The sequence below is a fragment of the Bidens hawaiensis genome, unplaced genomic scaffold (assembly GCF_021521415.1).
Source record: "Bidens hawaiensis isolate Kalapana, Puna unplaced genomic scaffold, B.hawaiensis_p1.1 tig00032440_1, whole genome shotgun sequence".
Lineage (NCBI taxonomy): Eukaryota > Viridiplantae > Streptophyta > Magnoliopsida > Asterales > Asteraceae > Bidens > Bidens hawaiensis.
In genome coordinates, this window is record NW_027495524.1 from 186,422 (window position 1) to 201,252 (window position 14,831).

At 34.0% G+C, this 14,831-nt stretch overlaps 1 non-coding gene across 1 annotated transcript; it reads right to left on the reverse strand.

Moving 5' to 3' along the window:
- Nucleotides 1-12,576: 12,576 nt before the first annotated feature.
- On the reverse strand, nucleotides 12,577-12,664 carry TRNAS-GCU (transfer RNA serine (anticodon GCU)). The gene has a single exon. It is a non-coding gene; the product is annotated as a tRNA-Ser (tRNA).
- Between the last annotated feature and the right edge of the window lie 2,167 nt (nucleotides 12,665-14,831).

Below are 14,831 nucleotides of genomic sequence, written 5' to 3' on the forward strand. Positions count from 1 at the left end.
CATAGATTTCTCATAATGATCAAAACATTACAGCAAACTCATAACAGTCAAATTCATGCGCAACAGAATTTTATTTGAAATTCCCGTTAAACGAAAAATCCAATAAATGCAAGACTACTTGGGTTAGGTTCCTAACTCAATAAGTCAACTTCCAGAAGTGGAACCAACCCAATTGGTCTCGTAGTTCATGAGATATAATATTTACAAAACAACCTAACAGCAGGTCTAACAACTCACCTTTGCACAACGTTTTTGTAAAATCATAAAAGTTAACTTTTACACGTCCAAAAATTGCAAATTTATATTCTTTAGAAACTAGACTCAACCTAGTTTATTGTAGTATCAATAATCTCAACCAATTTTCACCTTTACACCCCGTTACAGTCAATTAAACATCAATAACACAATCTGTCCAGAAACTGTTTGCATCCAAACTCAACATATTAACTATCTATGAACCATAATTCATTCATATAACACTCTAGACTCCATAATCACTATCCATGCACATCAATTACACATTACATACATGATTAGGGTTTTTGTTTGAACTCAAATCAAAGACACAACAATTAACATGTAGCAATATCAATTCTAGTTATCAATTCATCATCAATACATCATCAAATCAAACAAACTCATATGAACACAATAACATGTAAAAATCGGAATCTAGGGTTTGTAATTAACCCAATAAAAGTCAAGATTAAGTATAAAGGATGCATAGGATAGTCGTTTATACCTTCCTAGCACCTTAATCTTCAATCAAAAGCTTGAAATTGATTGTATGTATGTGTGTGTATGTCGACGGCAGCCAAGGGAGCCAAGGGGGGGGGGGGGGGCTATCGGATTGTGTGGGGAGGAGGAAAGAGTTAGGGTTAACATATTATAAATAATAATATGTTACACCTTGGCCCCTCCACTTCTAAGTATTACTTATCTAGCTTAAACTAACTTGTTTACATCTTGAGTTAGTGTTTTAACCAATATTATCACATAACACATAAGTCTAACACCTAATTATCACATAATTATTGTTTTGACGTTTTTCGTTTATTCACCAATCGTTTGCGTCAACTCGTTTGCGTTTCAGTGCAATTCCCTAAAGACTACACATGTAGTAAGTGTTAAGCGTCATTTAAACCGTAGTTTAAATGTAATGAGGTGTGCGTTATAGATTCCGTGATATTAAGTTTGAATTGACGGAGTTGAGTTAACGGAGTTAACCTGAAATTGACGATTGTCACATCATTCCCGTGTTAAAGAATTTTCGTCCCGAAAATTTGAGTCAAGTCGTGATGAGTGTCTGAAAAAGTAAGAAGAATTTTCAGTTTGTCATATATAACTATGTGAAATTTCGAGTTTTGTGAAAATTCATGAGAGTACAAGAAAATTTTTTTTAATAACCTTAACTTAGAATACAAAATAAAATTTTAATACCCTTAACTCAGGGTATTGTTGAAATTGATAATTTGGGAAAATATTCATAAAAAAAATATTAAACAAAATCTCATCGTTGATTTAAGAGTGTGATCGTCACATGACCACGTTGATAAAATGAGGGTAGTAGATTCGTTTCGTTTGGTGTGATATGCTTTGGCTTAATAAGTTCCACACCCTTACTAAACACTCCAGGAAGGCAACCGGGTCTCGCGGTTGATTGAGATTTATGCGCATTACACTTCCTTAGGCTCGCAAGCCTTGGTGTCAAGTGTTCGGTAAACAAGTGTGTCACTCTTACAGTTACTACATATCCGTCACACGAATCTTCCTCAAGGAGAGGGGAGTGAAAAGGCGGGATTTCTTAAGGAATTTCCCATTTTTTTTCTAAAGTTTGAAAACAATTTTGAGAGTGAGGCATAGCCTCGGATTAAGTGTGTCCTTTTGTGTACAAGAATAATATTAAATCATTACATAGTATATAAGCTACTGCAATCAGTAATATAATTCAGGGTGCAAACACGTAAAGGCATATCACGTATAGAGACCCTAAGCATGCTATTAGGCCGTTAAATCTAACAACCTATCTTATAGCCTTAGGCTCTGATACCAATCTATCACACCCCGACCAAAGACGGAACATGCCGGGGCGTAACGTGTTGATTGGACAGTAGCTCGAAAGACACTAATTAAAGTGATAATAATTATTTAATTCAACACAAATTCAATAAACAGAACAATTACATCATATTTATTGTTTGGATAAATATCCTAAGGTAAAAACTAATCTCTTCAATCTTAATCAATGTAAATTACTTGTACCTGTAGCATGTATAAAAATACAGTTTGTCAACACGAATATTGGTGAGAATACATAAGTTTTAGTTGAGATACATATATAGATAAAAACCACAATTCATATGTAGATGATGAGTATTACAATTCTTATGAAAATGTAAACAATTAAATATATGTGGACCCGTTCTTATTGATACGAAATCAATGTACTTGGGTAAATGTATGATCATATTAGATGAGGATAGATGGGGATGAGATACCAACCACCAAACATAAAATAAACAATTAAGCACATAGAGCATGCAGTAATCACACATAAACATACATTGAATTGTGTTTTGAATAGATGTGGAAATAAAAATGAGTAATTTAAATAGGGTATACACGCCACCCCCAAAATTTAAAAGATGAAAAAGGGGGATATGTAAACTCACCTTATAGAGTAGGATAAAAGAGGACGAGATAATAAAAGAAAGAGCTAGGATGAAAACGGTCAAGCTTCTCGAGATTTGCCGACAATTAATCCTAGTTAATAACGATAAAGTGAGTTAAATATAAAATAATACGGATCTTTGGTCTCGATGAGGTTATTGATCTTATTGTCATTTTATTATGGTTGTATATTATATCATTAACGTGATTATCCTTATTATTATTATTACTATTATTGTTGTATTTGCTTTCTTTACGTTAAAAAAATTAAATATTTATAATGTGATAAAAGTTGGAAAATTTATACGTACATGAATCTTTAAAATGAATACAATTTGGGTGATTAAACGAGTTATCATAACGTGTATATATTCATACATATATATAAAAGATTTAAGAAGAAAAACGACAAGTCTAGAGGTTCGGTTTTACCAATATTCGTTTATTAAATGTTATAAATATAAACTAATATAAAAGAAGGTTGCTTAAAGTTTGTAAAAAAATAAAATCCAAAAACCGCGTCCAGGGCGGCTCGAACCCATGCCTGGCCGGTTTTAATGGATTTATACAAACATGCACCATCCATTGGGCTGGTGCTATAACTTGTGAGGGAAACACGTTTCACTAAATACACACATGCAGTCCCAAGAATACCCCTATATCAAAACGAACCCTAGAATATGGGTTCGTTTAATTCGTTCAATGATGATTCAATTAGAGTTAGGGTTTTTGTTTATTGAATAAAAACGATTATGAATCAGTGTTTAATTACCGTAAATGATGATGTATAAAGGATGAACGGCGAATAGGGTTTGCGGCTTTTATCTTGAATGCAATCTGGATCTTAACAGCGACGTAGGAGATATTAAACTTAGGGGTTTGGGTCGCGAGGTACTGATGGATGTGTGAACGAGTTTAATTGCAAAAATGATCGAGTTTATATAGTGTTTTAGAGGTTTGTTAGCCGCGGTTTGAGTTTGTTATGTTAGCTGTCAATTGATTAATGTTTTCCATGTATAAAGTGTCGGTAGAATCGAATTAAGGTAAGGAATAATATGTGCATGGTCAATTACGCGTAAATCAGTCCGAAAATTATGGTCCAAGATAGAGAGGGGGGGGGGGGGGGTGTTCTCGTCGGCTGATCGTAGGTGAGGAAGAGGAAGAAAGAGATTTAGAAAATATTTTTCAGTTTGATCCTTGATAAATGGTTGTTGGTTTAAAAGTATATTAAAGTTTGTTGATGGGTTAGTTTTGTACATGAATTATAGTTATAATCAATTAAAATAAATAAATAAATAGAATGTTAAACAACAACGAACTTAATAGATAAAATACCTGAACCCGAACCCGGTTCGGGTAATGATTACAAAAACCGAAAGGTAAACGGAAAACCCGAAATGTTACATCAAGGGTTAAAACTCGTGTTGGCTTGAAACCTGAACCGAACCCGTTCTAATCTGAAACACGTTTCATGCCGAAACCTGTCTTGAACGAAAGCCTCTTCCGATCCGAAACCTGTCACATTTCCTTATGACACTAACCTACATCGACCTATTTCTTTGAACTTGTCGACTCATTTTGACCCGAAAATAAAAGGATAGAATTTCAAATGACTCATTTTGACCCATTTAGTTAAAACCTTTTACTCATACCAACTCATTTAACTTTTTAAACAACTCAAATTGACTCATTTGAAAGGGTTTGGGTTAAGATTGCCACCCCTAGTTGTAATGCCACATGTCAAAAATCTATCGGTTTTTACCATTCATAGGAAACTCCTTATTTTTATTTGAACCCTTATATATATATATATATATATATATATATATATATATATAATAGGGTTAAAATAAAAAGACATAGTTTTGTAGGAAGAGTAGGAATAACATAAAAAATAGAGTTATGAAACTATGTAGCCTAAATCCTAGATCTTATGAAACTATTTGGTAGTTTAAAAACTATCAATGTCAACCACTAGATCATAGATCCAAAGGCTTAGATTTATTCTTACTCTTTCTAGAAAACTAATTCTTTTTATTATAACCTACCCCATATATATATGTATATATATATATTTATGTATAAAATTTATTTTCAAAGTTTTAATGAGGAAAATTAGATCGTATCAATAATCTTATGAGCATTGATTGTGCATAAGAAAAAATAACCATTGTATACATTAATGTGTAGTTTAATTGTAACATCCCAAGTTTTAATTGATATTTAAATGAATTGGTTTAATTGAATTATAGAAGATAAATATAATTATCGAAAGTATCAGGGGGTTAAATGTCATTAGATGAAAAGTTAAGCATTAAACTCTACCCCCTATCTATAAATGTAGCCACCATCTCATTACGACCATCTTGGCCTATAATCTCATTCAATCCAAAAATTCCCGTTTTTGAGAGAGCAACCCACAAAGACCCGACAATTCCCGGAGATCTAACCATTGGATCGGTCTCAAATTTTCACAGAGCACCGGTCGGATATTTTATTAAAGATCGAGAAGTCTAGATTTTGTCATGGAAAACTCTACAGTGAAAAATGGAGTTTTCCGGCGAATGTTTGAGTTTTTCGTTGACTGTAGCCGCGGGTTCCGGCAACAGAGAGCTGATGGGTTCGTAGATCGTGGCGAGACGGTTCTGTGGCCGCTTGGATCACTCAATTCCGAGTTCGTTTGATATGGTTTTGATCTATTCGAGTGATTTCGAACATAAACTTCAAAGGTATGTTTTTGTTAAAAAAAATTTACTTTTCGTGTACGGATTTGCAAGAAAATTGATGGGATGATAGAATATGTCACGATTATTGATAAAGCTATGAACTTGTTAGTAAATGGGTTAGTTTGTTCGGTTTGGGTAAAGCGAGTAATGTTCGGTTCATGAAAAATTTAAGTGTTTGAGTTCGGTTTGCCATGAATCTGGGTAGAATAGTAAGTTGGACCATAAGATGCAAGGAAAACATAAACTTTATGGCAAACGAGTTAGTTGGTGCGAACCGAGGTGAACGGGTGACGTTCGGACCAAGTAAAAGCAAGCAAATGAAGTTGTTATGACCCATAACTCGTTATATTGGTAAAACGAGTCGTAATGGGATGAAAGAAAATGACTAAAATAGATAGTGCATGAGAAAACACTTTTGAATCGAATTCTATTAATTCGATTCGTTTGGAAGAAAGTTGATTCGATTAGTTTAAAAGTCGATTCGATTCAATTGAAAGAAACTCGACTCGATACGTTTGAATATTCGATTCGATTTCTTTGAATATTCGATTTGATTCGTTCGAATACTCTATTCGATTCGTTTAGGATATTCGATTCGATTCGTTTGGCCTATTCGATTCGATTCGTTTAGCCTTAGGTCAGATTAGCTTGATGACTTGAGTAATAAGACTTAAATAGAACATAGTCAATTAACATCTGTATATGTTAAAAGTTAGTCGTGCCCAGCTGAAGAAATGTGTTACAATCATTTCAGAAAGAAACATGACCCATGTGAGTTTCTAGCCCTATATCCTTGTTATGTTTTCAGGGTTGTGTGCATACTCGATGTGATTAGTAATATACTTACCATAATTGATAAGTGTATGATACGTGAATGATATATGAATGACATAGAAAATGTTAAGAGTATGTATGAAAGTGTGTGTGTGTGTGTATATATATATATATAAAGAAATGTATGTATGGTTGTATGGAAAGAATGGACCATACCCTACTATTATATGAGATAGAAAATAACGGACCTGACCCTACTAATATATAAGATAGATAAGAACGGACCAGACCTTACTAATATCTGAGATAGAATGGACCAAACCCTACTAATATATGAGATTGTAGAGATAGCTATGCATATAGTATAAAGGTATGAAAGAATGCAAGAACAAAAGTATGAAAGTATAGAAGTATGAATGTATGTCTGAATGAAAGAAGCAAGATAAGTATGTAATATGTATCTACGAATATTTATATATATATATATATATATATATATATATATATATATATGTATGAATGTATGTGTTTTGCCTGATTAAATAGAACTTACTCAGCGTAGCTGACTTTTAGTATGCACGTTGGTAAATAGGATGAAGGAGCTGTCTTGAGGGACGCACATGACATGGACTGAGCTGACTGGCATCTAGCGAAGAAAAGTTATGATGTTTTATGTTAAGATAATTTGAAAGTTGAAAGACAATATTCGAATATTTTGTAATGAATGTTTGATGTTTTTATATTTTGCGAAAAGTTTTAATTCACTATGATATTTAGAACTGTGGTTATGAGTAAATCCAACGTCTAAGTAGGGCACCGGGATTGGGGCCTACATTAGTGATGCCTACACCGCAAAAGACATGTCTATCCTTTTTAATTAAAAATATGTCATAAATATGTGTTTTTAATTACGATAATGCCATTTCTATTGTAGACCATTGACTAAATACAATCAATGATTCATATTTATTTCTCGTACTTCTCATTGTAATATCACTTCTCGCATGATCCATCATATATATATATATATCAACGTCTAACTTTGACGTCATCCGGGTCAATGCCCGGTCCGACCTCTGGTCGGTCAGACTGTCCGATCCGGGTAACATGTCCGGGTCGATGTCCGGTCCGGATCTAAAAACATTGATGCATGCTATATAAGATATATGCAACTGAAAGATTAATTGAAATAAATAAAGATCTCAAAATTTTGAATTGACTGGAAAATATAGATGTAACTATTAGAAGATAAAATATAAGTCCGTTCAAAAAAGAAATAAAGAATTAAATATAACTTGATAGATTTGGTTTATTTATCTGCTTCAACATAACTCCATTGAAAGGAGCAAGTTACTAAGGATCCATGAACACCCAAAATGAAAGCCTGAGAGGCCAGGCACAAATCTTGCAATACATATACAGTGTTCTTGATGGCATGGCTATAAGATGTTGTGTTGGGCTCCGCATTGCCGACATAATAAACAAGCATGGACGTCCAACCACACTGTCCGAAATCTCAACCGCGATTGACTCCCCATCGATAAATGTTGTAGGGCTGGGACGGCTCATGATGTTCTTGGTCCACCGAAAGGTGTTCGATATGATGGTTAAATCAGACAATCCAGTATACTCACTAAACCACTGTTCAAAGTGGCTGTTATGTGACACCAATGTGACATTAGCACCACAGTTAACAGGTTCTAGAACGAAATGCTCAATAATAATATTATTTTTAGGAAACTAACCAAGTAGGAAGCTTTATCTCTAATTTAGTTATCCAAATTATATTAGTATTTTTCGTTCAGTTTTATCTTCTTTAAATTAAGCATATTCAAATTTGAATTTGAGTATACTCAAATCTTCAATTTATTTATGAGATAATGTTTAATCTCATTTGCATTTGCATAACGGTTATTAACTTATGCTCAATAATCATTGAGTTTCGCATCAACTCAAGATCAGTTGTAATCGAGCTCTTTAATACTTACATATTCCGATCCTCTTCACGCCTTTTGGGTCCGGCACTTGCTTAAGATTCATGAATCTGGTAATTTTGATTGAAGAAAGAACAAAGTGATATATAAGATCACTAGGTTAGGATCCCATGTGCAACACGGGTTAGAATAAATAATATTCAATGACGACACAATGTAAAACACAAATAATGTGTTAAATTGTTTATATAAATATGCAGTTTACAGTATAATAAATTACATATTAAACGACATGGTGTGTGTATATATACATACATACATACATACATACATATGTATAGCTTTATATTCCTAAATTTCTAAATATTTGTATGTATATAACATTTATAGTTTTATATGTAACTTAACCGTATTTGTCTCTACATGTATTTTATGTCATCCGTTTTATCTTTGTGTTCTTAACAACGGATATAGAATATCAAACTGTACAACATTTATAGTCCGGATAACATGAAATACTTTTAAAACTAAGCAACCATACACGATATGTCATGAAAGGGCTAATGACAAGCTTAATGACAAATGCATTTTATAAGGTCATTGGGTATACTCTAACCCCAACATAAATTAAGATTACGTGGCACTTTAAAAATGGATTAAACCACTCCTCACTTGTGTTAAATTTGTTAAAAATGGGTCATGGATTATATGCTTTTAACGGGTTAAAATGCAAAGAACAATATATTAAATTAACAATTAATAGGAGTGATATGGAGTTAAAAGGATTAAACCATTTACTTTGGGTGAGATGGAGTGAAAGAGAGAAAAATAAGTGATGTGGTGTTTATATGGAGTTAAGAGGGGTTAGAGAGTATACCCAATGGCCTAATAGTTGGTTTCCTTATTAATTTCTTCCTTAATATGAGATGGGATTAATATAGTTGATTTTTTTTTTTTTTTAAAACTTTAAAATGTGTCAAGTGGCATAAGATGGTCTAATTAGATGCTGACTGGCTGACACCACCACATTTTTATTTATTATCTTAAGGATTACTTATAAAGAATACAGAATTGTTGAAATGATAAAAACCGAGTATTTATCCTTTAAGCTAAAGTTCTTTTATTTGTTATTTAAATAATAATAACAATGATAATAATAAGTAAACAGAGTATTTCATTTTCTTATACATGAAAGAATAATATCCACTCTCACATGTCCATGGAGATACTCTCATTCTTAAAGTCTTAAAATTCAAAAATTACAATTTATAACAGCACACATTTATTATTGACATTTATTCCTAATTACTAATTAATTAACTCATAATAATAGGAGAAACATATTTTAAAAAAGGTTCAGTTACCATTTAACAATTTTAATTATTCTTTTTTTAAATAAAGAATAAAAGTTTTAATGATTGAGATAAAACTTGCCAAATGGCACAACCATGGTAAAATTAGATGCCAAGTGGCACGAATAGGTTTTCGTTTAGTATAATAGTAGATTCTCATGGATTGTTGGTGTATTTGGGAGGTTAGGAATGGTTATTGTTACAAATATCCGGTTTTACTTTTAAAGGATTACGGAAATTAATTAAATCTTTGGGATATTACTGGATTAAAATAGACCTTCTTAGAATAGTGTTACACAGAAGGATTAGTGTAATTTCCTATTGTAATTCGCATTTTATCTTGTGTGGTCTCGAACGCCTTGGTAGTTGTTTTAATGAAGGTTGTCGCTCCAAAAAAATAGTAACTGATGGCATCTATAATCTATAGTACGTAACTCAGTTCATCGTTAGCAATACTTGGCTACAACTAGGGATGCCCAAAATATCCTAACCCGAGCAACCTAATCCAAACCCAAATAGACTAATTAGGGTAAAAAAAATATTTAATTGGGTTATTGGGTTAACCTGACAAACTAGAATTATAATTAGGGTCGGGGTTCGGGTTCTTTTGGAAGGGTTTCGAGTTACCCTTTAATATATTGGTTAACTAAGTCTCTCAATAATACTTGTTTTTTTAGGTTAATTAATTAATGTCCCTCCACCAACGTGACGATTACACAATGGTATTTTGCATGAAGTGTAAGGAATGTAAACATTTACATAAGTATCTATATTTCTATCTTTATATTTTAAGTAAATATTATGGTTGTTAGATTTTGTTTACAACAAGATTTTGCACCCGTGCGTTGCGGTGCGTGGGCGTCATCATGTGTTTACGTCATTGATGTCGAGGATGTTTTCTTAGTTAGAAAAAGGCAAAAGGGAGACAATACATATGCGTGGATGTTCGTGATGTTTATTCGGGTGGACGAAGGCAAAAGGAAGAGAATACATATACGTAACCTCTAGCTCTATAAGTAATAACAACCTTTTTTTCTTCACGGGATCCATCCACAATATCACCAATTGCTTCAATATGAACCCTTCAAATTAAAAGGTTAAAGCAATCAATAACATATCTTCACTTAATTTAGAACATTTACAAAAATAAGATGTAAAATGCTACCTTTTCGGTATACACTAAAGAGCAATGTCAAAGGAATAATCTTTTGTTAGTAGGTCATCAATAACCCGATCCACATATGTCAAAGCAAAGTCTAATACCTCATAAAAGAAAAAAAATAACAATACACATTAGTATACCGCAAAATAAAAATTAAGAAATCAACGGTCTATGGTCAAAGTACCTACGCCCATCAGCTAGTTTACGTCTTAACTTTCACCAATCATTGTACAATGGCTCTAGATATCGGTACGCATTGATATCTGGGCTCGTGCGTAACATGTAAAAAGCTCAAAGCACAGCGTTTACATTGGAAGGTACATGTATTCTATAAAGTTTGAGCACAATTTGTTGTTAGAACCTACTGCATTATTAAAACGTTTCAATTAGACCACACAATCAATTCAAATGTACAACTGATATAATATTCGATACCCTTATGATAAATGACTATGTTGACTTCAAAGTCAACTGCCAATATTTCTCGATCATATTAAACAAACACAAAACTAAAACTTTAATTCATGTATTACATACCATGGCACTGCTAATATTACTCCGAATTGTAATATATATATTAACCCGTAATCATTTCCGGAACTAAACTAACCCGTATAAAATTTGCTTTAACTACCCTTGCAATCATAATCTGCACATCGTCTGGTAAAATTCCGGTTAACAAAAAAACCTCAGTAAATGAATCTGCAAATAAACCAAATTTGCATTAAACTTGATTAAAAATTAATTGTTCTTATTAAAGATGATAGCAACACGAAATAATAAACGAACCTAAAGTTTGCTGGGTTTAGAGGATCAGAGGCTCAGATATGTTGACTTTAATTTATCAAATTATAATTGCCGTGGCATCAATCATAACAGTCAGCGATATTTCAACCGCAACCAACGGTTCCAAATTGGCTCAAATACATGATATTTCAACTAACGATTCCAGACGGAACTAACTGAACGTAAGGCATAAAGCCAGCGGCAAAACACCGAATGAATGGCAGATGGTAAATGGAAATTCAATTTAATCGCCACCAAGGTTATGAATCGGAACCCTGTAGCAATATACGATAATCAACATAGTGGCTCAGATACATGATCATCATAGCAGTGTCAACCAAGCCGAGTCATAGTAGGCCTTAAAGCCACAGGTTAAACAACGACATAGGATTAATGGACGCCTTCAGGCGACAGATACAATACACAAAAACCACCATTACTAAACATTCATGAGCTGCTAAAACGAACTTCAGATATGAAAGATAACAAAATCAATAACATTCAGTGATAGCAAAGTGTAATCTAACAAAACTAATATGAGTAAACCTCTTTGTGAACTTTATAGTACAAACTCATTTGGTTACCCCCATAAACCCTCATCATTGCCACATAAACGCCGCCATTAGCAAATGACCTGCACCATCACCCAACCATTTCCATATGTTTCTGTGTATAAAAAAACCCAGCCACCGCCATCACTATCGAAAGGTTTCCTGGCCAAGGGTTTAGCCCCCTACAATCGTCAGCGTGAATCATTAAGGCGACCACTACAAAGAAAAACCGACAACCTCTACCTAGAGTTCATGAAAACCCGACAACAATTGGGGTTAATCGTAGCGATGACAGCCCGCGACAACTATGTAGGGTTCCAAAAGAAACCCAACAAGAATAAGAAATAATCGTATAAGCGTCACCTTGAAGAAACCACGAACAGAGACCAACACAGGCGACATAAGTGATTATAGAAAGTTAAACAGCATGTGAAGCTTGGCGAAGAGAGAAAGAGAGAGAGAGAGAGAGAGAGAGAGAGAGAGAGAGCGCGCGAGAGCTAGTGACGTGAAGAATAAATTGTTTTTCTTGCTTTATTTTACAATTTTCTTCATATTTTTATTTTCTTTTAGCTATTCCACACACTTAACTCACTTAACTAGAAAAAAATAGAAAGTCATCAACGGAAAGAGAGGGATTCGAACCCTCGGTACGAATAACTCGTACAACGGATTAGCAATCCGCCGCTTTCGTCCACTCAGCCATCTCTCCCAATTGACAAAGATAATTACTATGTTACATTACACATCAAGTAAGGATTAAATTAAGTATTTCTCGTCATTTTGCGATTCGATTCGTATTCGCCCTTGTATTTACTTTTATTATGAAAACCAACCCGTTTTGTATTCCAAACCTTTCAATAATATAAAAAATGATGAATTTTATGCTACATATTTGTTTTATGGTTGTTGTTTCGGTCAAAAATTAACAAAGTAATTTTGTAATCGAATTCGTATGTGAGGTAGAGTGCTTGATCGAAAACTGGGTGAACACAATGATTTGATTTCGAGGGAAAAAGCCCTTGATAGTGTGGATCTTCGGCACAAAAAACTCCCGGACAGTGAAAACTATCATCGTCTCTTTTATTAATAACAAAAAGGGTGGTTAAAACTGGCGGAGCAGATAATTGATCGTATGCTAAGTGTTATAATGTGTTTTAATAGCTAAGTGAGTGAAGTGTGTGTTCTAATCGATCATATCGGGAGGCTCATTACTTCAATTGCGATAATGAAAAATCATTTCATTTTTTTATTTTTTAGTTGAAATTTTCGGCGGTTCTCTAAAAAAGATAGCGAAAAAAATTATCCCTAGAGTCGAGACTAAGAGGAATGTATAAACCAATGCTTCCATAGATTCGATCATGGTTTACAATTATAGCTTCCATACCTGTTTATTTTTGGGGGGATCATATTCCGGATAAAGAAAGAGCAAGACTAACAAAAAAATGACGATTCAAATCAAGATTTATCTGGTACCCTATATAAAAATAAAATCATAAAAAGAAAATCGATTCGAAAGAGACCAAAGAAATGTTGTATCAGGAAATAGTCAAAAGAGTACAACTGAAATTCTGAGAAATCCGGAATAAACCCTAGACTAAGTTTCCCATGATTCGTTGCTGGCCACGTTTGAGTTGACGAAGCCTCAATAATATCCGTTGCAAACCCACGTTCTTATTAGAATATTAAACACGTGGTCTTATCTGCAAAACAAACAAAAATAATAAAGGACAATTGAATTAGTCAAATATGATCCTCAGAATATTTGCATCGACAGGATAGGTCGAAATCCTTAAATCATGATCAATCCTGAGGATAAAAAATCTGCTCCCAACAATTGCCTCCAATTTTTACAGTTAGCGCGTGACAGGCTGTAAAAATTTTAAATTTCAAAAATGAAAATATCTTTTGCGACTTGAAAGGGCGGCACGCGAATTGAAGAAAACCTATAACCGTCCTTCTAGGTTATATTAACCCACACCCAAATTTCTAAATCATAATACTCTCTTCTTCGCTTGATATCCAGGTCAGTTTCTCTCTTCCTCATCTTCTTAATTTTCTGAAGCTTCTTTTTTTATTCGAACGATAATGAGAAAAAGAACCCCTCGATTGCTCAATCCTTACTCTTTCACAACCTCTGAGGATTTCATCGATCAGGGTCACATCCCTGCCACTGATGAGGATCAGTGTCTCTTCAACGATCTCGATATTAGATTTCTCAAAGATTCCGGCTTATTACCCGCTAAGGCCGTCATCAGACCATACGACCCCAAAGCCAAAGCTGACTTTTCGTCCGAAACTTGGGTTTGTTTTTTCTATTACCCTTTTTCAATCGGCCTTTCGTATCCATTTCCCCGCTCATTAAGGAGTTTTTTGATATCACTAGCTTCTCATACTCCCAAGTTATGCTAATGGTGTGGAGATTCATATCTACAATAGATCGCTTGAATAGAACCCACGAACTGTCCATAGGCATTCCTGAGATAGCCGCGACCTATAACCTTCGTACACACGGGTCTCACCGTTATTGCCACCAATCCAAAACCAGCTGTCTCTACGTGGTCCCCAAAGTGTCTGCTAACGACCATGATTGGAAGAAGAAATTCTTCTTTGTACGCCGTGACTCGATCCCCGACGGAGTGAGCTTGCCTGTTGAATGGGTTCATAAGGGTAGGAAATCCTTAGGATAGAATTTCTTTTTACAATAGTTTGTGTTAATATATCTTCTCTTTTTGCAGTTGTTTTTGAGGATTTGGTAAGGTATAGGAAAGACACGAATCGAAGGCTTAAGGCTTTGTTCAAAATTCCGGCACAAGAAAGGGAATTTCGGTTTGAAAGAGAAATAGGCGAAACCAGCACGACTGACGCGAGGTCTTCTG